General features: G+C 36.0%; 1 long non-coding RNA gene across 2 annotated transcripts in view; it reads right to left on the bottom strand.

Moving 5' to 3' along the window:
* LOC120864439 overlaps positions 1–26,219 on the bottom strand; it is a 132,196-nt gene that overhangs the window by 35,613 nt on the left and 70,364 nt on the right. For both annotated transcript variants that reach the window (XR_005721197.1, XR_005721198.1), the window contains one exon: positions 3,419–3,495. This is a non-coding gene — a long non-coding RNA (uncharacterized LOC120864439). The remainder of the gene's footprint in view (positions 1–3,418; positions 3,496–26,219) is intronic.

Genomic DNA, 26,219 nt, shown 5'->3' with positions numbered 1-26,219 from the left:
ATAACATTACCCACTACTCTGTTCATGCTCAATAAATGGTAGTCATAATTTTCACAAGATTCTTTATAGCATGAGTTAGGCTGAGCGGTGAAGAATTGATGCGTTTGAACTGTGGTGTTGGAGACGACTCTTGAGAGTCCCTTGGACTGCAAGGAGATCCAACCAGTCCCATTCTGAAGGAGATCAGCCCTGGGATTTCTTTGGAAGCAATGATGCTAAAGCTGAAACTCCAGTACTTTGGCCACCTCATGCAAAGAGTTGACTCGTTGGGAAAGACTCTGATGCTGGGAGGGATTGGGGGCAGGAGGAAAAGGGGATGACAGAGGATGAGATGGCATCACTGACTCGATGGACGTGAGTCTGAGTGAACTCCGGGATGTGGTGATGGACAGGGAGGCCTGACGTGCTGCGATTCATGGGGTCGCAAAGAGTCGGACACGACTGAGCGACTGAACTGAACTGAGCAGGCCAAACCTGTCCACCCCTGTTTTATAAATAAAGTTTTATTGGGCTACAATCACAATCATTAGTTTATGTTTTGTCTATGACTACATCTGAACTACAATGACAAAGTTGTGCAGAGTAATGACAGGAGTTAAAACAGAAACCATATGACCCACAAAACCCAAAATATTTACTATCTGGCCTTTTACAGAAACAGTCTGCTGACTCCTACTTACAATAAATTTCACTAAAACTTCTAAAATAATATTGTCACCTTGTAGACCATTAATAAACCATTAATAAAGCTTTCCTGGCTTTAATATACTCAAAACTTTGTAATTAAGTGCAGTGCATTCAATCTCACAAAGAAAATGGCTCATCTAATGGCTCTTTCATCTATCCTCAATAGTGAATGGATGTGGCTGGGAAAAGTCTGACAAGAATGGCTATACAAAATAATAAGCAAAATCTAACCCTTTGTAACAAACTGATAGCTTAAGTATATTACTTGCACTTCTATATACTAGGCTTAATGAAAAAGATAGGAAGGCAGGATATTAGTTAGGTTCCCCGTTCAGCCACCACTGACTTCATTTCCACTGGTTTCTGGAAGTACTGATTAATACAATCTCTCTAGGAACACAGTACCTTACAGCACTGTAGCATTCTTCCAAAAGTAAAACAGAACTGGAGTAGTGTTATCCAGTGAAGGCTATCCCTGAACAACTGCTCCCCATTCCAACCAAAGTGTTTATATTAATAAACGCAACTGGATACGCACCTAATAATTTTCCTGATACCTTGCATCTCTGCTTTCATTTGAAAAAAATACTCCTCAAGGGAAGTGAGTCCACATTCTTTCCCTGCTCTCGACACGCTAAGAGTAATGACTTGCCATCACACTTAGAATAAAGTCAAAGGGCTTTACTGTGGTCCCGATCAGGCTGTACTGTGCCTCTGCCTAACTCTTAACCTCATTTCCTACCACTCTCCTCCTCTACCTACTGTGCTTCTTACTAACTCCTGAAGACATCAAACATAAGCCTCTGCACTGGAGTCATTCCACTTCCAGCTACACACTTCCGATATGTAACTGGTTTGGGAAACTCAGCTACATTTCCGATATGGGAAACTCATATGGTTTGTTTCTGAACTTCAGATTTCTGTTCAAATATCGCCTCCACAGAGAAAACTTCCTTGACTGCCTTTTCTAAAGTAGGATACTATGGTATTCTCTACTCATTTAATCTGCTTTTTTTTCCCACAGCAAATCAAATGTGTATTTACTCATCTGTTGTAATATATATATGTGTGATGAGGACCAAGATTTCATCTCAGTAACTATTTTATCCCCAGAGCCTAGAACACTGCCTGGCAACAGTGAATTATCACTGACAGGGAATCTACTGAATTAACTATGTGAAGGATTTGACTATTCAAGGAAAGCTTTCAGCAAACGCAACTGACAGTGGAATGAGAAGACCAGTAATAGTAATGATGGCCATGTGAATCTAGAATTCTCACAAATGGAAAGGTAGAAGGCTGAAGGAACTAGATTAGCATCAGAATTAGAGTAAGATTTTTAATAGCTAGAAGATAGTAGGCAAGATGGAAGGAAAAAGAATAAGACCAGGCCTCAGATGGCCAACGCCTGAGCAAAATGGAGAAAAATCTCTTTTTATAATCCCATTCACTCCCTGTCATTTTCCTTCCTCTCACGTTTCCTCTAGCAATATTGCATGCTAAGTCGCTTCAGCCACGTCCAACTCTTTGTGATCCCATGGACTGTCGCTTGCCAGGCTCCTCCATTCATGGGATTCTCCAGGCAAGAATACTGGAGTGGGTTGCCATGCCCTCCTCCAGGGGTCTCCCTGACCCAGGCACCGAACCCGTGTCTCTTATATCTCCTGCACTGGCAGGTGCGTTCCCTACCACTAATGCCACCTGGGAAGCCCATGTGTACCCACTTTGGCCACCTCTCTTCCTCCTCCTCTTTTGCTTCCTCAGTCATAAATTGTTTTTCACTTGTATATTGCCTTCACAGAGTTTTTTCTTGTGAATCAGTGGCCTGAGTAAAAGAAAAGATCTCTAATGAGAAACTCTTAACAGTATATTTGATATTCTTTAGATGCTAAGAACACCAACATCAGCATCAACATCAGTATCAGTACGGATGACCAGTTCCTTAATGATCAGTATCAGGTACTCATCATCAATGCAACAGAGTGAAAAAAAGAAACATGAAGCCAATCCCTTTCACCTCCTACATCAAGAATCCTGAATGCTTTGGGAATTCATCTGTTTAATTTTCTTCTCTTCCTTCTCCAGAACATATCTTTAAAATATAATCATCATTTTTAGTTTTACTGAGATATAACTGACATATATATAACTGCACATATTTAATGTATATATTTTGATGAGTTTGGACATATGCACACACATCACCACAATTAAGGTACTACAAACATATCTAGAATCTCCAAAAATTTCCTTGTATTCTTTTGTGCTTTTGTGCTGTTGTAAGAACACGTAAAGAAAGTGAAAGTGAAAAACATGAGATGTATCTTCAACATTTTAAAGTGCACACTATCATATTTTTAGCTATCGGCACTGTGTTGTACAACAGACTCAACATATTTGACTTCTATCCTCAAATTGCTTTTAAAAACTCATGACACATCCACTAAAGTATGTTTGCTAAAATCCAAGGCCTAGCATTACCTTGTTTTATTAAGTTGACCCCAGTGCTGATTCAAGTTAAAATAAATGAAAACTGACAAGCAGTCTCATCAGACTCATAAATGATTGTGTACATGTGCCTCTTTTCAGCTCTCATCAAATGACACTGGGTTCGGTGTTCAACTCGACTCTTTGAAGGATCATTTCTAACACATTAGCAGCAGCCAACATAATATATATTAATTTCAGTCAAATACCTCTCCAAATATAATACCCCAGAACATCAACTTACTCATTTTAAATTCTTCCATAGGAGTCTACAGGAAGAACATGATCTCTGTAATCCAAAAGAAGTCTTGAGAAAGTAAACTGTAAAAAAAAAAAAAGAAAATTTAGGAGGAATTCATAATGAAGTTCATGTTTTGCCCATTAATTTTAGATACCAAAGAAAAATCAAAGCGTGGAGAAATGTTTTTAATATCAAGCATATTTACAAGTGACAAGGCATTAAGATTTATAAACTAACATGATAACCTACTTAAAGCTAATCAATATATTCAACAACAAGATACCCTGTCTTAAATGATTTATTCCATTATTTTGGTAACTACGCTTAAATTAATTCCAATTACAACTCTATATTCAAGACTTGAGAGAGAAAAAAGTTAATTATACAAATTAAAAATCAAAAGCCTAGAGTATTAATCTCCTCTACACATATCCCTGTTTCATCTCTCCAACTCTCCAAACCCACACTCCCTGTCTCTGTCATTGTACATTCAAGCCCATACTATCAAGTCCAATAGGGTTAGTGTGAAGTTAGTGTAAAGTATGTATAGCTAGCAGTGTGACTTTGTTATTTGTTTTGCTTAGTTCCAGGACTGAAGAATGCCAATTTCAATGCAAAAGGGTGATCATTTGTGCACGTATATCTCTCTTCCCACTCCTCAATGAAGCTGTGCCTTCAGTGACATTCAAGAGTGCAAAATACAACAACTATTTGTATTTATCCGTATTAGTATCTCAATATATTAACTTTGGAAGGGAAAGGTCCAAATTTAGGTTAGCAGCCTACTCTGGCTTAAAACAGAATATATCTCCCTAAGGCATTCCCCTTCTGAAATAGTTCATTACCATAAAAGTTAAGTATTTACAGGACAAAAATCTGAAACAATAATAAGAGCAACAAAACATTCTGCTTTTCATTTCCACTAACTTGGTGTTAATGAAATGTGACACTGCTATTAGCATAGTATAATAAACATGAAAAGGTGTCCAATGTACAAAGATAATATGAAAACCCTTTCCCTGGTGGTTCAGACAGTAAAGAACCCGCCTGCCAGTTCAGGAGAAGCAGGTTCGAGCCCTGGGTCAGGAAGATCCCTTGGAGAAGGGAATGGCTACCCACCCCAGTATTCTTGCCTAGAAATTCCAAGGACAGAGGAGCCTGGCAGGCTACAGTCCATGGGGGTCACAGAGAGTCAGACACAACAGAGCAACTAACACTAATGACAAAAGCAAAACAAAAATAGTTCTTTTCTTTTCATATGCCCTTTGTGTTAGCTGAAAAGCATATGACCTTGTTATCTACATACTAGAATAAAGATATAATATATATATAGAGAGAGATATAAAATTGGCTGCCAGTGCGCCTAGAAGGAGGCTTCAAAAATAACCAAGTAAAATTATTTTTCCCAGTGCCCCATAAATGATACATTATACAGGACTAAGTTCTTACTTCTCCGTGTTAGAAGCTGTACTAAATGCAGTTAAACAAGAGAAAAATGTCTAAATAACTCTCAGAAGTGGCATACATAGATATTAGATCTTTGTTGAAATCTCAAATCTTACATTATCCAATGGTTTAAATCACCTTTAAAACAGTATTAAAATTCTAAACTCATGTTGTGTTTATCTTTTTTAAGTAGATAGATATTCCTAGCAACATGTTTGTATCTGATGTTACTCATATAAATAAAAGTATATAGTCATTTTAGGGATTAATAGAAAAACAGACATCTGCACAGAACATTTCCCTCATTAGATATTATCATGTTAGCACATTTTTCCTATTTTTTATTTTACTACAAAATAAAATGAGCTGATTTTTACCCTCAAGTTTCTCTATAATGTATACTGCCAATAATGCAAATATTTTAATTGCACATTAGAAGAATCTCATTTTCCTCTAAAAATCACTACAGCATTTAGCCCTGAAGAGACCTCATAACACATACAAAAAAATCAAGATATGACTATGGCACACTGGCATACCAGTTACCACTTAACAAATATTACTTTAATCATTACTTTTAAACTAAAAGCCATCTTCTTTTTTTAAAATCTCAGGCAAGATCCCATTGGTCATTAGAATGTTATTTGGCCTCTTCCTAAATAAGTGCCAGATTGAATCAATTATACAAGAATCAATTAGCAAAAAACTATATACAAATCAACTGTCTTAACTACCAGACGAACTGTATATTCAAAAAAGTAACTCTCTTCTGTCAGAATGCCACATTTGGGGTTCATGAGGGTATAAACTGATAACCTTTCTAGAAAGCAATTTGGGATAACATTTATAAAATATTACTGTTTATTCTCTTTGACCAGTAACTCTATTCCTAAGAATTAACCTAAAGAAATAATCAGAAATAAAGTTTATATATATATAAAGATGTATATTCCAACATGACTTACTAGAGCAGAAGGACAAAAAATGCAAAGCTCAAAACAAAGATTAGATTTAAAATAAATACCATACAGCCATTTAAATCACAATTATGAATAAAATGTTATGATTTAAAATTCTCAGCACACATACATAAACCATACCAAAATATTTATAGCAATTACCTGTGGTTGGCATCATTATAGGTTATTTTTATATACCTCTTTTGTATTTTCAGGAGCTAATACTGCTATTCAAGAATATTTTAATATCCTATACTGAACTATTATAAACTAAGGGGTTTTGTTAGAAGCCATTTCAGTCATAGAACATTTCACAAGCACAGAGAAGAAAAGACGGCTGGTCAAAAGTAGATGACTGTCATCAGCTAGCTTTTCCTCAAGCACCAGGAACATTGCTAATATCCATCAGTAATCAAATTAGTAGAGCACTCATGTTAACAATTTGTATTTCCATCTGAGGGTGAATTTATTTAACAGATAGCTGTTTTTCCCAGTAAAGACAGTTAGTACAACAAACTTGCATGGGATAGGAACAAATATTTACTGAGTATGTTAACTGCTGCTGCTGCTAAGTCACTGTCGTGTCCAACTCTGTGCAACCCCATAGACGGCAGCCCACCAGGCTCCCCCATCCCTGGGATTCTCCAGGCAAGAACACTGGAGTGGGTTGCCATTTCCTTCTCCAATGCAGGAAAGTGAAAAGTGAAAGTGAAGTCGCTCAGTCGTGTCCGACTCTCTGCAACCCCATGGACTGTAGCCCACCAGGCTCCTCCGTCCATGGGATTTTCCAGGCAAGAGTACTGGAGTGGGGTGCCATTGCCTTCTCCGATATGTTAACTGACATGATGCTAAATGCTCTTTTGTTTTTGGTAGTGTTCAGTTGCTAAATCATGTCTGAATCTTTGAGACCTCACAGACTATAGCCCGCCAGGCTCCTCTGTCCTCCACTATCTCCCGGAGTTTGCTCAAATTCATGTCCACTGAATTGGTGATGCTATCTAACCATCTCATCCTCTGCTGCTCTTTCTCCTTTTGCCTTCAATCCTTCCCAGCATCAGGTTCTTTTCCAGTGAGTTAGCTCTTCAAATCAGACAGCCAAAGTAATGGTGCTTCTACAACAGCTCTTCCAATGAATATTCAGGACTGATTTTCTTTAGGATTGACTGGTTTGATCTCTTTACTGTACAAGGGACTCTCAAGAGCCTTCTCCAGCACCACAATTTGGAAGCATCAATTCTTCGGCACTCATGCTTCCCTGGTGGTTCGGACAGTAAAGAATCAGCCTGCACTTTTGGACTCTGTGGGAGAGGGAGAGGGTGGGATGATTTGGGGGAATGGCATGGAAACATGTATAATATCCTATAAGAAACGAATCGCCAGTCCAGGTTCGATACAGGATGCTTGGGGCTGGTGCACTGGGATGACCCGGAGGATGGTATGGGGAGGGAGGTGGGAGGGAGGTTCAGGATGGGGAACACGTGCATGCCTGTGGTGGATTCATGTTGATGTGTGGCAGAACCAATATAATATTGTAAAGTAACTAGCCTCCAATTAAAATAAATAAATTTAAATTAATTTTAAAAATAATAAGATATATATTTTTTAAAGTTCTTACATATATTTTTAAATTAATCTGGATGTGTGATTATTTTTCATACTATTTTAAATGTCATTTGTAAAGTGTTTGTTTTTCAATTAGAATTCAATGCATTTTGGCAATTCTAACAATATTTCTTAATAATTTTATAATTTATTTGTAGATTATTTTGGATTTTCAACATGTATATCATACAACCTCTAATTAAACATTTTCTGGATTAAAAAAAAGAGAATTAGCCTGCAATGCAGGAGACCTGGGTTCGACCCCCCTGGGTCGGGAAGAAACCCTGGAGAAGGGAACGTCTACCCACTCCAGTATTCTGGCCTGGAGAATTCCATGGACAGAGGAGCTTGGTGGGCTACAGTCCATGGGGTTGCAAAGAGTCAGTCACCACTGAGTGACTTTCACTCTCAGCCTTCTTTATGATTCAACTCTCACATCTGTACAAAACCATTGGAAAAACCAAAGCTTTACATATTTCAACACTTTACAGATTTCTTTTAATCCTTACAATACTGTAATGTAGGTATTATTATTTTTCAGAGGAGGGAACTGAGGCTCAGAGAGGTTAGGTAACTTATCTAAGTACACAAAGCTAGTAAATAGTGATACTAGAATTTGAACAAGCTTTTCCATATGCAGAACCTTCTAAAAATATCAGTGAAGCAAACAGTTAAACTGTAATGATGGGATTATTCATCCTGCATAAGATAATGGGCTTGAAAATATTTCAATTATAAAACAATAAGTAAATAATTTTGAAACAGCCAATAGCTAATTCACTGAAAATTAATAATAAACAGACTCCACACAACCAAGAGAAAAGCAAATAAATGCTTCAAGTAACATTCAATAAGATAATGCCTAACATTAACTGTGTCTGGAAATTATAGGTGTTCAATAAATACAGTATTGAACCAAACTAATTGAGATTGGCTGATAAAAACAAAAATAGAAACAAATATCTATCACTTTCCAAAAGCTATATGAAAACACTCAAGTTACAAAAAATTAAATTTATTAAATTATAATGTAGTAGGGACTTCCCTGGTGGTCCAGTGGTTAAGAATCTACCTTCCAAGGGAGGGGACATGGGTTCTATTCCTGCTTGGGGAACTAAGATCCCACAGGCCTCAGGGTAGCCAAGCCTACATGCTGCAACCACCAAGCCCATGCACTCTGGAGCCTGCGTGACACAAGTAAGACCTAACACAGCCACAGATAAATAAATATTATAATATATAATTAATTTATGCCAGACAATTGTTTATCATTAGGTAGAAACGGAGAAGGGATTATATATTACAGAGTAAACATAAATCCCACACACAATGATGCATGTAGCTCCTAATAAAATCAATGCAACTTGATTAAGGATCTAGAAAGGAGATAAAGTAATTGAGAAAGTTCCTATTTTAACTCTTAAAATCTAACCACTAAAAATTTTAACCTCAATGCTACTTTCCTTTAAATGAAGCATTCTAGGGACTTCTAGAATATTCCTGTTTGGATAAAACTATTAGAAATCATAGCTTTTAATAATTTAAATAATCTGTTAAAATTCTGCTAACAAAGTCAGAGTTAAAAGGCTATGGTTTTGATTCACAAACACATGATGTGAATAGTTTTTGCCAATTTTTAACAATATATAAAACCTCTACCTACCACTATACCATTAAGATAATTAAACTAAGTTAAGGCCCATGGGTTCTATAAACTTCCTAAGGTCAGAATTGTTGCTGGCAAAACACTAAGGGTCAGTTTTTCAACAGCTAAAATAGACAAAGGAATTTAAATTGCTACAGATAACCAAGGAGCAAATTTGGACTAAAATAACATAGTAAATGATGAAAGTAAAAGAGGAGAGTGAAAAAGTTGGCTTAAAGCTCAACATTCAGAAAACGAAGATCATGGCATCTGGTCCCATCACTTCCTGGGAAATAGATGGGGAAACATTGGAATCAGTGTCAGACTTTATTTTGGGGGGCTCCAAAATCACTGCAGATGGTGACTGCAAGCCATGAAATTAAAAGACGCTTACTCCTTGGAAGGAAAGTTATGACCAACCTAGATAGCATACTGAAAAGCAGAGACATTACTTTGCCAACAAACGTCCGTCTAGTCAAGGCTATGGCTTTTCCAGTGGTCATGTATGGATGTGAGAGTTGGATTGTGAAGAAAGCTGAGTGCCACAGAATTAATGCTTTTGAACTGTGGTGTTGGAGAAGCCTCTTGAGAGTCCCTTTGCCTGCAAGGAGATCCAACCAGTCCATTCTAAAGGAGATCAGCCCTGGGTGTTCTTTGGAAGGACTGATGCTAAAGCTGAAACTCCAGTACTTTGGCCATCTCATGCGAAGAGTTGACTCACTGGAAAAGACTCTGATGCTGGGAGGGATTGGGGGCAGGAGGAGAAGGGGACGACAGAGGATGAGATGGCTGGGTGGCATCACCAACTCGATGGACATGAGTCTGAGTGAACTCCGGGAGTTGGTGATGGACAGGGAGGCCTGGCGTGCTGCGATTCATGGGGTCGCAAAGAGTCAGACACGACTGAGTGACTGAACTGAACTGAACATAAGTATACTTAAGCATATGTATATTTATATATTTATTTATACATTTATATATTTATGTGTTTATGTATATATCTATAAATATATATAAGAAAATATTTATATCTATCTATATTTTTATATATTTATTTAATAATGGTATAGTACACTCTTAAAGACCCAAAATATACCCCTTTTAAGATAGAAAGGAATTAAGACTGGGTGTGTTGATATTCCTGGAAAGTAGACCTATCTTGGGCTTTCCAGGTGGTGCTAGTGACAAAGAACCCGCCTGGCAATGCAGGAGACATAAGAGACACAGGTTCAATCCCTGGGTTGGGAAGCTCCCCTGGAGGAAGGCATGGCGACCCACTCCAGTATTCTTGCCTGGAGAATCCCATGGACAGAGGAGCCTGGCGGGCTATGGTCCACAGGGTCACAAACAGCTGGACATGACTGAAGCGACTTAGCACACACAGCACAGGACTTGCTCAGCCAACCTATCACGGATAATCAAGAAATTAACCAGCACCGCCACCCAAAATCATTTCCAACGGTTTATTTTATGCTTAAATGAGACTAACTTATAACAATGATATTAGTATGCTTTATGTCTTCTTTGTAAATAATTAAATGAATAAACAGAGATAAAAGGTGGGTCCAAATTAGGATATTAATATTATCTATGATTATTAAACAAAATAGAATTATAAATAAGATTAAAAGGATCAATAAAATCTGTTGAGTTAAAGCCATAAAATTAACTTCCACTAATGATCTAGTAATTAAATTTTTCAGGCAATTTTTAAAATAATTGTATTTATTTATGGCTGTGCTGGGTCTTCGTTGCTGCATGGGCTTTTCTCCCATTGTGGCAAGTGGATCTACTCTCTAGTTGCAGTGCTTCAGCTTCTCATTGCGGTGGCTTCTCTTGCCGAGCATCATGGGCCCTGGGGTGCACAGGCTTCAGGAGTATGGCTCCCAGCCTCTGGAGCACAGGCTCAGTGGCTGTGGGGCATGGGCTTAATTGCTCTATAGCATGTGAGATCTTCCCAGATCAAGGATCAAACCTGTGTCCCCTGCACTGGCAGGCCGATTCTTTACCACTAAGCCACCAAGGAAGTCCTTTTGTCAAACAATTTTTATGTAAAATTGTTCTTCAGATTGAATACTTGTACAAGATTTGTAAATACAGATAAAACTTTAAACAGTTCAGAGAGTAAAAGCGGTTAAAATAAGAATCATACAGTAATTTCTGAAAATGTGCTAATAACTTGTCACAGTGAGTCAGATGCTAAGGTTTTATCTTACTCATTGTTATATTCCCAGAACCAAGTATAGGCTCTGCAAAACTACAAGTCGTTAGTTATATCAAACTGAGGTTACATCCTTTAGCAAGTTTTGCCAGATTGTTTTTTAAGAAGTTAAGATTTCCCATCCTGAATATTTTAGTGCATGTATGAGTATGTGAATTTTTCTGGGAATAGGATTAATATCTTTCATCAGAGATTCAAGTGACACCAAAAAGTTAAAAGCTACAGATCTAAACAAAATATGGACATGCTGAATGTAGGCTGTCACTGTCAAATAGAGGGTTTGTCACTGTCAAACACAGAGAGGTAAGGTAGCTCTAGAAATAGTTCAGAAGAGAACGATCAGCTCTGGAAGAAAAAGAATGGAGTTTTTTGGTAGCATTTTTTCATTTGTTTATTGCCCTTGTTCTTTTGCCTGTGTCGACCAATATTAGAAAATTACTATAATTCTTCATTTAACTCAGTTTCACAAATGTAATCACTGATATAGTTACAGTATAGCATACTTTAGAAAGGTACACTACTGTTATGAAGTTAAATGTACCTACAATAAGATGAACAAGTTGAGGTTACACATAATATCTTACTAGATAATTATTTTTTAAATCTCAAATTTAACTTATTAATATACTTTTTATTAATTTCTGTAACCCTTGCTTGCTATAACTGAGTAAAACAGTGACTAAACCTCACATGATAAAGCAAGCTGGATCTCCTATTAACTCTCTCTTTACATATAATTTAAAATCTTCTTTTAAAATTATAAGCATACCTATTCTGTAGGTGAACACCACACAGCCCTGCCCCACCAAGCTTATTCTATGTGCCAATCCTCATGCCAACTGTAACTAAAATGCTATAATTCCACATCATTACATTAAGCAAGAGCCAAGTTGCAGATTTTACACTGTCTGATTACTAAGATCACATTAGCTCACTACCAGTGGTTTAGTCACTGCATCAACTATTGGTATTAAATCTCTGGATGCAATGAAAGTTAACAATGCTATTTTTATGTCATGCAAAAAAAATTCATTCAGTCTGTTTTCCCTTTTTGATTACAGTTCATTTACGGGAAAAATGTTGCTGTATGGCTTGACAATGTTTTATGTGTCTTCGGCTGATAGAACACACAAAACGTTTGAATAGGCCCATTTATTTGAGCAGACGTATTAAATAATACTTTAAATGTGAACATGCATGTCATAAATTTTGTAGTCTCTTTAAAGTAGGATAAATCTGGTATTTAAAATAGTCTTTGTTCAAAGCCATTTTTTTTTTTCTAACAGTCATAAAGGGACTCTGATTTGTGCTGCATGAACAATGCCAGCATCATCATTTTAATGTTATCCATATGGGCTTCTAATAATAGATAAGAGTCTACATTTGTATTATATGTCTTAGAGACATTTAAAATCTAGATAAGGAAAGGCTGATTTCATTGGCCCCATAGTTAAAGGAAAGCAGACCCTAATTAAAAGAATTCTGTTCTGAATTAACTAGTTTGACATGTGCTAATTGACAGTTCCTGTGAAATGGTTCTAATTAAAGTCAATATGTCTTTTTCAATTAAAAGGAAATTAAGAATATACTAATATACATTAACAACTTAATCTGCCTTCAATATCCCATACATCAGCTGCTTTTTTCCCCCCTAACGTTATTGAAGAGCCATCTGACATGAATCATCTACTGTTTGCTTATGGTATCTCATTATTACTTCACACGAGCACAGGAGTAGTGTATGTCCCCTTGAGGAAGAGGATAACCTGCACATGCTTTAATTTTAAGATCTCCCAACTCTTAGTTCATTAAAAGTAAACCCACCTTTTTGAATTTAAAAAATGGACACTCTTAGTAAGAATCTTGGCTAACTGAAAACAAAGACAAGTGTTCTCAATTAGTTGGTCTTTTACTATAGGCCTTAGAGGTAATTGCATTCTGCTGGAAAGAAGGCTGGACTGTTTTCATCATTTGGCTTGATTCAATGCAAAGCTTGATCTGAGCAACATACAACAGAAAACATCTTTCAAATTAGGTTCTGTTTCCCAAGTAAAACTTCAGAGAAATCTCAGGTGGGAATACTTCACATTGTATATGTAACAGAAAAATAGAAAGCAAGATTGCTCAAATGCCAGCACTAACAGAAGGCCCATCATATTCACTGAAAATGTAGCATTAGAGAAGCTGTTTATAGAAACATAATTAAATATTCAAATGTGCGTTACCAAAGCTATGGTATTGGCAATGTTAATACTAGAGAAAGTAATATTAAACTCAAGCATCAATATAAATGAACACTGCATTAACATCACATAGAGAACTATGGAAAAGATTAAAACTATTTGTTTCTTAATAGATAATTATAATTTATATATTTTAAGTATAATAAAAATATTTTTAAAGAAATTTTTTATACTATCAAGATACTACGTTCAGTCCTTTCACATGATATAGCTAATATTTTGATAGGCATTTTTTCATAACCCTCTTTTTTTAGCATTTAAAATTCAACCATAGTAAACTATTTCACCCAAGTTTACCAAAATTAGTTATGCATGTTTAATACAGATCAAAAAAAAAGGGAAACAAGTCATTTCCATTTTTATTCACTTACATTATTAAAAATTAAGTTTGCTAATACATATAGCATTGAGTATGTGTAGAAGAGCTGGAGAGACAGTCAGCCTGCCAGTCAACCCAAGATCTCTTATTGAAAATATTTCTTCCTAATATACTCTATTATTCTCTTCTGAGTAGTTACCAAAAACTTTGATGAGCATCACCATTTGTGGGATTCAGCAGCTGAAGTCTAGCGAATTTTCAGAATAAGTAAGTACATATTAACCCATGTTCAAAAAAGTACCTCCTGACATTATAACCAGATTTGAAAGTCCAAAAGCAATGCCACTTATCACCACATATCAAGCCTCTGGTTTGATTTTCAGTCCTAGGATCCTGCTCCTCAAGCTGGTATAGACTAGAAAGTCTGCAGTGACATCATGTACTCAGCTTTCTGAAATGGGAGAGAAGCCAAGGCAGCACCTTTTCTGCCCAATTAAAGAGCAGCCTCCACAACACAAGGCCTGCACACAGCCATGAAGCAGTTGTTCATGACCCACCCACAGATTTGAGAAAGGGGAGCAAGTAGAAAGGCAGACAATACGGCACCCATGTCAGCAGCAAGAGATAAGGCTGCCCCACAGACTCTATATCTCAGTTCACGTGTTATAGTGACAATACTCCACATCTAAATTCACAATGGAAATCAATGTCATCTGTCAAGGCTTCCAACAAAGGCTTTCATTCACAGTATTGATGCTAGACTAGAATAAAAATTTCTTTAAAGGGAGGAGCTATATAGAACTGATACTAGGAAAACTCTGTAGCATTCATTTGACAGTTTATACTCTTCGAGCAAGTGATATTTATTGATGATTCTCATGGCTTATCTTCTCTGTAAGAACTTGTTTTCTTCTTTTCCCTTGCTCCTGTCATTTAATTACCAATGGGTGACAATAAAATGTATTGCTCAAACTGGAACACTTTTAAGAATGACCATGGAAGGGAGTGATATTATGGAAGATCACAGAGTATAAAGCTCTAGAGTCAGCCCCTTCACCAAAACAACTATTGAGCTGCAAGAACTGCTAGAATTTAGAACTCTGGGGTCTAATTGAACACATGGAGCATCCAGGGAAGTGCATGACAAACAAAGAAGCCAGCAAATTTTCATGAATTGCAACATCATGCATAAGCAGCAATAATCCTCCACTCCTGATTCAACCTTTTGGCATCAAGGTGGACAGTAAGATCTTCTCCTTCAAAAAACCAGAGTTCTGTGTTTTGTGACCTGGCGGGTCACTAAGTGGCCAGCACAGAGGCTGGCTATTAATTCAAGCTTAATGGTTTGAACTGCTTCCCTGGCACCATGGAATTTAAAGAGACAGAATTCCTTTTACTTTTTTAAACTCTTATTGTATCCAGACATTTAAGGAAATTTCTGTCAGGTCACTAGCTGACCACAGAGATAACAGAACATAGACTTCAGTGACCACACAAGACAAGGAATATAGGCTTTTCAAAAAAAAAAAATGTAGAAAAGTCACTAAACAAATGAACAACTGCAGACTTCATCATATAATAATAGTCTTTGGTGCAGGAGAACCAGATTTTCAGAATTACAATGTTCAAAACGTCCAGATCGCAACAAGATAATTACAAAGCACACAAGGAAGTAGCAGGAAAGCGTCACTCATTCACAGGACATAAAAAGTAAGAAAGAAATTGATGGAAACCATCCTGAGGAAGTCCAGGCATCAACTTACAAGACTGAGACTTGAAAGTTACTGCTTTAAATATGCTAAAAGAGCTAAAGAAAATCATAGACAAAGAATTAAAAGAAATTAAATTATTTTTGAAACTCAAAGTAGAAATTTGGTAATTGAAAAGTATTACAGGTAAAATTTAAATATTCACAAGACACATTCAACAACAGATTCAAGAAGGAGTAAATTTGGAGATAGGGCAACTGTTAACTGCCCAGTGTGAGGAGTAGAAAGAAAAAAAGGAAAAATGAACAAGGCTTCAGAGACTTATGGGATACCATCAAACATATCAACATATATATTATGAGAGTCCCAGAAGGAGAAACGAAAGGAAAAAAGGCAGAAAAAAATATTGGCAATACTATCCAGAAACTTCCTAAACTTTATGAAATACATAAATATATACATCCAAGAACCTCCACTGGAAAAGAGAATGGCAACCCACTCCAGTATCCTTGCCAGGAGAATCCCATGGACAGAGGAGATGGGCGGGCTACAGGGCATGGGGTTGCAAAGAGTTAGACACGACTGAAGCGAATGAGCACAAGAACCTCAACAAACTCCAAGCAGGACAAACTCAAAGAAATCCACATCATGATATATTATTCTCAAACTGCTAAAAGACAAAGATAGAGAGAAACTTGAGAGCAGCAGGAGAAAAGTGACTGATCACATCAGTGGCTGCTCAAATGGCTTCTCTAAAAGATTAACAGTGTATTTCTCATCAAAAATCATGGAGACTAAAGGGAAGTAGAACAATATATTTAAAGATTGAAAGGAAAAACATGTCAACCAGGAATTCTGCATTCAGCAAAACAACCCTTCAAATATAAAGAAGAAATTATGACATTCTTAGCTAAATGGAAGATAAGGGAATTCATTACTAGTTATCTGCTCTATGAGAAATGCTAAAGGAAGTCCTTCAGGTTGAAATAAAAGGATACTAGACAGTAACTTAAAGCTACACAAAGAGATAAAGAACAATGATAAAGGTAACTACACAGATAAATATAAAACCTAATAATGCTATATTTTTGCTATGTAACTTCTCTTTTTTATTTCCTATTTCATTTAATCAACAAATATATAAAACAATAATCATAAATCTATATTAATGGACACACAATGCATAAAGACATAATCTATGACAGTAAGAACATAAAGGAGAAGATGGAGCCAGTTAGGAGTAGAGTCAATGTATGCTACTGAAGCTAACTTGGTATCAATTCAAACTAGAGTTTTATAAATTTAGGATGTTAACTGTAATTCCCATGGTAACCACTAATACCTAAAAATATATGTAAAAAGAAATGGAAAGGAAAATGATATACAGGAAAAAAATCAATCAAACACAAAATAAGTCAGTATTAGAGAAGCTGAGGAATAACAAAAAATAATACAAAAAACAAATAGCACAATTGCAGATATAAATCCTTCATTGTCAGTAATTACTTTAAAGGTGAATGAGTTTAGCTTGTCAATTAAAAGACAGATATTGGCAGAATATTTTTTTAAAAAAACATAATACAGCTATATGCAGCTTTTAAGAGATGCATTTGAGACCCAAAGACACAGATAGGTTAACAGTCAAGGGATGGAAAAAGAAACTCCATGCAAACAGCAACCAAAAGGAAGCCTGGCTACCTATATCAGACAAAATTCATTTTTATAAACAGTAAATCTGGCTACCTTTATTAATATCAGACAAAATTGATTTTACATACAAGACTGTTGCAAGAGACAAAGACATTTTACAGTGAAGGATCAATGCATTAAGAAGATGTAACAATTTTATATATATATATCAAACAATATAGCCTCAAAATGTATGAAGCAAGCAGTGACATAACTGAAGGAAGAAACAGTCTCCAATAATAGTTGGAAACTTCAAAAGCCCACTTTCAATAATGCAGAGGACATATAGACAGAAACTCACTAATAAAAGACATTATAACAGAATAAGACAGAATAACATTATAAATCAACTACATCTGACAGACCAACATAGAACATGCCACCTAACAATGGCAAAACATATATTCTTCTCACCTGCATGTAGAACATTCCCCAGAAGAGACCATATGTTAGGGCATAAAGGAATTCTCAAACTTCAAAATATCCAAAATCACACAATGAGTGATTACAATGGAATCAACCACAATGGAACAAAGCTAGATATCAATAACAAAAGAAAAACTGCTTAACACTCTTAAGCAATATAAGATCAGGGAAAGAATCACTAAGGAAATTAGAAAAACTTTGATATAAAAAACACAATACACCAAAAACTTAAAGGATACAGCACAATCACTGCTCCAAGGGAAGTTTGTAGCTATAAACACCTACACTAAAAAAAAGATTTCAAATAAACAACCCAACTTCACACTCTTAGGAACCAGAAAAGAAGCAGAAACTAAATACAAAGCCATTAGAAAGAAAGAAATAATAGGGATTACAGCAGAGAGAAACAAAATAGAGAAAAGCAATAGAGAGAATCAATGAAACCAAAGCTTGTTTCTTTGAAAAAAAAAAAATCAACAAAAATTACAAACCTTTAACAAGATTAAGAAAAAAAGAAGATGCAAATAACTACCACTGATCTCACAGAAATCAAAAGGATTATAAGAAAATACTTATACCAACAGACTTATACCAACATGTTAGACAATCTAGAGGAAATAGACAAATTCCTTGGAAAATGCAAGTTATCAAAAGAGAAGGATATCTTTTTTTCCTCACCGTGTGGCTACAGGATCTTAGCTCCCTGATCAGGGATGGAACCCATGCCTGCTGCATTGGGAGTGCAGAGTCTTAACCGCTGGACCACCAGGGAAGTCCCAAGAGTAGAAAACCTTAACAGACTTATAACAAGAGAAGAGATTGGATCGGTTAATAAAAATCTCCCCAAAAAGAAAAGTCAGGACCATATGACTTTAGTGGTGGGTTCTATCAAATATTTAAAGAAGAATTAACATGATTCCTTCTCAAACTCTTCCAAAAAACTGACAAAGCTAGCACATTTTATGAGGTCAGTAATACCAAAGATAGTAATAACTAATACCAAAGATATCATAAGAAAACCACAGATAAATATGTCTTATGAATAAACACACAAAATTCCTCAACAAAACACTAGCAAACCAAATCCAAAAGCATAATAAAGAAAATTATACACCATCACCAAATGAGATTTAAGTCAGGAATTCCATCGAGGTTGAACTTCTGAAAATCAATCAATGTAATATAAGCCCTATTGAGACAGTGAAAGGGGAAAAAAAATGACATTATCATCTCAAAACACACAAATGGAACATTTGACAAAATTCTACACCCTCTCACAATAAAAAGACCCACAAACTAGGTTAGAAGGGAACTTCCCTAACATGATAAGGAGAATTTATAAGGAAGTCACAGTCATACTCAATAGTAAAAGAAGGAAAGCATTTCCTTAAGATCAGGAATATGACAAAAATGTCACTTTAACCACTTCTATTCAACATTTTACTAGAAGTTCTAGTCAGAGCATTTAGTCAAGAAAATGAAAGAAAATGTATCCAAATTCATAAGATCTTTTAGAAATAGGAAGAAGTAAAACTGTGTTTGCAGATGACATGATTGTATATATACAAAATCCCCTAGAATCCACAAAAAAAAAACCTATCAGAGCTAATAAATAAATTCAGTAAATTTGCAGGATACAAGATCAACATACATAGGTCGGTTTTCTTTCTATACAGCAGCAATGAGTAATCTGAAAAGGAAATTAAGAAAACAATTCCATCTACAATATCATTTATAAGAACAAGATACTGAGAAACTTAACCAAGAAAGCAAAAGACTTATACTTTAAGTATTGCAAAATATTGCTGAAAAAAATTAAAGAAGACCTAAACAAATGGAAATATATACCATGTTCATGAATGGGAAGACTTAATATTGTTAGGATGACAATATTCCACAAAGTGAACTACAGTTCCTTAAATTTATATGAAACTGCAAGGAACTTCAAATATCCAAAACAATACTGAGAAAGAGAAACACAGTTGGAGGACTCACCCTTTCCAATTTCAAAATTTACTTCTTAATACAAAGCTACAGTGACCAAAAGACTGTAGTATCAGCATAAGGACAGATACAGAGACCAAAAGAATAGAATTGAAAGTCTGGAAATAAACCAACTCAACCATAGCCAACTGACTTTTGACAGGACCATTCAACAGGGAAAAACTATCTATTCAACAAATGGTGCAAGGAAAAATAGGTAACCACATACAAATAATGAAGATGGACCCACACCTTACTTCTTATACAAAAATTAATAAAAGTAAATCAATGACCTAAAGCTAAGAGCCAAAACTGTAAAGCTATCAGAAGAGAAGACAAGGGTAATCTTCATAACCTCAGATTTGGCAATGGATTCTTAGATTTGACACCAAAAGCATGAGCAATAAAAAACAGACAAATTATACTTCATAAAAATTAAAATATTTTTGTACATTAAAGAATGTTACCAATGATGTGAAGGAATGGAGGAAAAAATGGCAAATCACATATCTGATAGAGGATTAATATCCAGAATATGTAAAGAACTCTTACAACTCAACAAACAAGAGTAGTCCAGATTTTAAAATTGGTGAAAGACTTGAATAGACATTTCTCTAAAGAAGACATATAAATACTCAACAAGCACTTCATTCCCTTTAGGACAACTTCGATCAAAAACTAAAAACTAACAAGCATTGACAAGAATGTAGAAAAATACAATGAAACCTTGAATATTACTAGTGACCATGTAAAATAGTATAGCTGCAATGGAAAAAACATTTGCTGTTCCTTAAAAAGTTAAACACACAATTACCATATGACACAGAAATGCTGCTTCTACGTACATACCTAATAGAAATGAAAACATATGTCCATATAGAAACTTGAGCATGAATGTTTATAGTAGTAGTATTCATAACAGCCAAAATATAGAAGAGCCCAAATGCCCATCAGAGGATAAATGTATAAACAGATCGAGAAATGTATTTATTGTGTACGTACGTGTGTGCATTGAGCCTTATGTGTATGTGTGTGTGTTGGAGTGTTCAGACATAGAAAGGATACCTGCCACAACTTTGATGAATTTCAAAACCATTATGCTAAGTGAAAGAAGGCAGACACAAAAGGTCACATGTTGTACGGTCTACTTAAATAACTGCTTTTAAGGTGTGTGGGCTTTTCTTTGATCCTTTCAAATACCACACACTTTTCAAATAGTGATACTGTACTTACACAGATTTAAACTATAATCTCCAGAGAATTTCATGTATGTGGCTCTTCTTCTCAGTATTTTAGCTTTTTCTTTAATTCTGCTTTAATCTCATCTCTAAGAAAAAGTACAATTATACATCCAAATCTAGTTACGCACTACAATTATTTTAAAGTAAAAAAATAAGATGAAGTATATGGGGAAAATGCACATAGCGTAACAATCTCTCCAAAATTTTAAGTAAGATAAACCTGTATGCAGGTCAGGAAGCAACAGTTAGAACTGGACACGGAACAACAGACTGCTTCCAAATAGGAAAAGGAGTCTGTCAAGGCTGTATATTGTCACCCTGCTTATTTAACTTATATGCAGAGTACATCATTAGAAATGCTGGGCTGGAGGAAGCACAAGCTGGAATCAAGATAGCCAGGAGAAATATCAATAACCTCAGGTATGCAGATGACACCACCCTTATGGCAGAAAGTGAAGAAGAACTAAAGAGCCTCTTGATGAAAGTAAAAGAGGAGAGTGAAAAAGTTGGCTTAAAGCTCAACATTCAGAAAACGAAGATCATGGCATCCAGTCCCATCACTTCATGGCAAATAGATGAGGAAACAGTGGAAACAGTGTCACACTTTATTTTTCTGGGCTCCCAAATCACTGCAGATGGTGACTGCAGCCATGAAATTAAAAGACGCTTACTCCTTGAAAGGAAAGTTATGCCCAACCTAGACAGCATATTAAAAAGCAGAGACATTACTTTGTCAACAAAGGTCCGTCTAGTCAAGGCTATGGTTTTTCCAGTGGTCATGTATGGATGTGAGAGTTGGACTGTGAAGAAGGCTGAGTGCCGAAGACTTGATGCTTTTGAACTGTGGTGTTGGAGAAGACTCTTGAGAGTCCCTTGGACTGCAAGGAGATCCAACCAGTCCATCTTAAAAGAGATCAGTCCTGGGTGTTCATTGGAAGGACTGATGTTGAAGCTGAAACTCCAATACTTTGGCCACCTCATGCAAAGAGCTGACTCATTGCAAAAGTCCCTGATGCTGGGGGGGATTGAGGGCAGGAGGAGAAGGGGATGACAGAGGATGAGATGGCTGGATGGCATCATCGACTCAATGGACGTGAGTTTGAGTGAACTCCTGGAGTTGGTGATGGACAGGGAGGCCTGGTGTGCTGCAGTTCATGGGGTTGCAAAGAGTCTGACACGACTGAGCGACTGAACTGAACTGATAACACTTAAAAGTACACAGTTTCCAAAATGTAAATATTTATATGCTTTTCACCAAAAGACAGGAAGGAGAAACTAGGCTTTTAGTCAAGACCAGGTAATGGAAGTAAGTTAGGAATCCTAAGATAATATGTACTTTGTCTTCTATTTGGAAAAAACAATTTATTCCCATCATTTGTAATTTTATAATACATAACAATGTATGCTATATAAATTTGTAAAATAAGGCATATTTGTGTATACAAATATGGCTATTATTGGACATCTAATTTTTAAGGTAAATAAATTCATTTCAAAGCACTCAACTAGTTATAAATTATTTTAGAAAGTTCTCAAGTCCTCTAAATTTATTTTACAATTTTAAAATCAGGAAGAGTATTTTTTGGATACTAGAAATTAAATACAGTATATATTTCTCAAAACTGTTGTAGAAGATAGACAGTATCATTGCTAAATTTACACCATGACTATGATTTGAAGACTACAGTATGAAGAAGAAACTCAATATCCCCATGCTGAATAATTAGAAGGAAAAAATGAATGAATTATTTCTCTAAGACTAAATATCCATTTTTCAAATATTGCTATGTATCCCTGAAAGTTAATAAAATCAAAGTGAACAAATAAATTCTGAATTACTCCATTCATAGACAGTAATATGAAATAAAGACAAAACCCACATATTATCTTTGTCTTTATATAAATAATTATCAAAGCATTCTAACAATTTATAGCTTACTTTGATCAAGCAGGCTTGTCTGTGAGGAAAATAAACTGCTATGATGTTAATGATGCTACTAAGCCCAATCTATGAATTCTACAATCCAAGGGAAATTTTTTTCATATGACATCTACTCAAGAAATCAGAGCTGGGGACGTATCATGGCTTGAACCTTACAGGAGAAACCCCACCCTCAACTTTGTCAAAACTGCTTTTATTCAAGTAATTCTGCTATTATTCCCTTCTCTTTTTACTGTATCTCCTTGAGTATTCTGAAATAGACATTCTCTTTCAATATATGCATTATGGAAACTGTTTGCCCTGCTAAACAGATAAACATGTTTTCTACATTTATTTGTTCATGGGTTGAAAACAAAAAAAAAATAAGGTGTTTTTAATGTCTTTCTAGCTTTGCCATTTAAATACTTGATCCCAGGCAGTCTTAATTTACATATCATGACTTTTGTGTTATTTTTCTCTTGTTGTTCTTGTTAATTGAATATTCATCTTTGGTATCTCAAAGAATAACAACTTTTCAACTAATTCTGATCCCTCTAAAGGAGTCAAAATCTATGGGTACATGAAAAAAAGATGACTGTTTCTTCCTTATCAGCAAAAGAAAGATACCTTATATGCAGGTACAAAGGTTACTGTTTGCTATAGTTAGCTTCCTTTTTACCATGGATACATATACCTGCATTAAATGGTGCCAATTCTCAATAAGGCAACTTACATACAAAGAAAACTACATGAGAAAAAACTCAATGACTCTGAATACTCTGCCTAAATGATGAGACTTCTAAGATGTAGCACTTAAATTTTTGTAATACATTTAGTATCTTTTTAAAGATATAATTCTTCTACACTGCTTCAGTGATTAGTAGCTGCTTTATCTAGTCATTCCTGTAGACTGTGATAAATGTCAAATAACTCAAAGCCCAGTTTTCTGATAGAGTTTCTATTAATGCAATGTGTAGAATGTGCATGAAGAAGACCAAAAACCAGGAAATTACTAGGATAGCATTGGAGATATTATGCTATGTTTGTTAAAGTTGTTAAAGGCAAACCTTTCCATTCCCCTCATCACCAGAACTGTGATTACAACTCCAGCTACCTGAAACCAAATATAAGGCTGTGTTCTCTTCACTCAGCTGTCAATCTTTCAACTAGTTGGTTCACAGTTTCTGAAAAAAGACATGCTCCTGTTTTAAACATGTGGATAAAAGACTGGCTTTTCCATATGCAATCAGACGAAACATTTAGTTTTTTTCTCTTAACTCCACATCACTGTGGAATAGTGACAACTACAGGACCTTGGGTTTTTACTTTGTTGAACTCCATTTTTCCCTATTAATTAACGTGTTTTATTGTCTCCACCTAAAGTTGTTTTTAAATGTATATACTAATTTCAAGTAAAATTAATGTAATACATATTCGTAAAAGTTGATATAACTTTGACAGATGACATCGATGACACAGATGAATATATAAAGAAAATGACGGTGAATGTCATAGCCTGAAGTATGAAGAAAGTCAATATTAAGATTCTCACCAAGTTTCTCACATTCCTCATGTCTTCATAAATATGCCAGTAAATGTCAGTTAGCCATTTACTGACATCAGTAAACCTCCATGACCTCAATTAAGGGTCAATTAGAAAACATTTCATTTTTAACTTTGCTGATCACCACACAAGTTCAAATAGCATGACACTATCTTCACACTGGATTTTCAAAGTATTCTTTTAAAAAATAACTGAAGTATTATGCTTCAAACTTTCTTTAAAAATAAGCCTTATAACACAAAAGAAAACCATAGTATTAATATCTTTTAGGGTACATTAGAATTGTTAACTGAGTTCAAGCTTGCTCTGTTCACCACAAGATAAGTAAGTCAGTGAATCCCAGATGAAGTGTTGGGACTAGAAAGGGAGCCCACTGACCAAGAAGATGGCAGGCTAGTGCCTCAAAATAACCATCTTGTCAGGGCCTGAATGTCAGATTCTTTTAAGGATCGGAAATGGGGGGAAATGAGGAAACAAAGTAAAAAGACTATTTAATTTCTGCAAAATTATCTCTTAGAATGGCAAGCCTCAGATAGGGGGATGTGTTTGTTTCACTTCCTTACAGTCATTTCATGGGTGGTGTAAAATGGAATATCTCCTACCATATCAACAAAGATGTCACATCTTTATGTGATTTCTACCTCCCCAAATGTGAATTTCTGGGGCCCTGGGCTTTATTTGCCACACAAAGGACTCAAGAATGTCACAGTCCTTCACAGGTGGGTGGGCTCAGGTTATCGCCCTTAGGCCATTATATATGCTTATAATAACAAAAAAGGTTAAAGTCACAGAAGTAAATCCAGTGTAAATTCAAAATTAACCCTTTCTGGTTACAGAGTCACTTTAAGTAGTCTAAAGAAAGATTTAATTGTATTTCTTCCATTGGTTTTCTCTTGGGTTAAAATGCTGTATGTAACGTAAGATAAAAGTAACAAAAATAAGTAGCAATAAAATTACTATTATTTTTATCACTTAAGAAACTCAAAAATGAGATTAAAGTGGTACAAGATGAGGTTTAAGGAAGACCCTAAGTTCACCTCCCATGAACCATCAAATCCATACCCACATATAGAGCAATTCCTCTTGGAAAAGACTATAGGCTGACTGAACAACATCTGCACATAGAAGGACCACACAGAAATGAGCAGGAAAGACAGAAACACAGGATAGATGGGAACCCCATTCCTGACACAGCAATTTGCAGAAGGGAGGGTAATTACTTAGGGCCCTAAGCGCAGAATCATACACCCTGGGAGACAGTGAAAAAAAATAGCAGTTTTAAAGGGCACCCAGAGTGCACAGGAAGAAATTCATTGACTAATCCTAGAGCTTCTGCAAAATGGAAAGAGAACTGCTGGAGCTCTCTCTGAGATCAAAGGATCAGTGAGAGCCATCATTTAGTTTCCCTAGGACTCTTGTGCCCACACCTGATCCAGGCTCCAGCTGCACCAAGAAACCTTTGGCCTAGAAACTGCCCCCAGCCAGGGTACACTTCAGACCCAACTGCCCTACCAATATGATTTTCGGCACAGCACTCCCCAAGGAATAACCTCAACCTAAGCCTGCTGCAATTCATGGGGTCGCAGAGTCGGACATGACTGAGTGACTGAACTGAACTGAAGCCTGCTCCAGCCCAAGCTGCCCTGGCACATCAGCTTCAGAGGCAGTGGTCCCCAGGGCCTGCCCTTGGCCACTTGCTCCAGCAAGCCTGCCAAAGCCATCAGGTTCTAGTCTACTCTACACAGGGGGCACTGCCAGACAGGGACACTCCTTCAAGGCCAGGAGAAGAAGCTGTTTCACCTAATTCAGAGAAACAAAGTTTCAAACAAACTTTTG

The sequence above is a fragment of the Oryx dammah genome, unplaced genomic scaffold (genome assembly GCF_014754425.2).
Source record: "Oryx dammah isolate SB20612 unplaced genomic scaffold, SCBI_Odam_1.1 HiC_scaffold_5, whole genome shotgun sequence".
Taxonomy (NCBI): Eukaryota; Metazoa; Chordata; class Mammalia; order Artiodactyla; family Bovidae; genus Oryx; species Oryx dammah.
The sequence above is the reverse complement of the archived record's forward strand: the minus strand, read 5'-3'. Positions and strand labels throughout refer to the sequence as shown.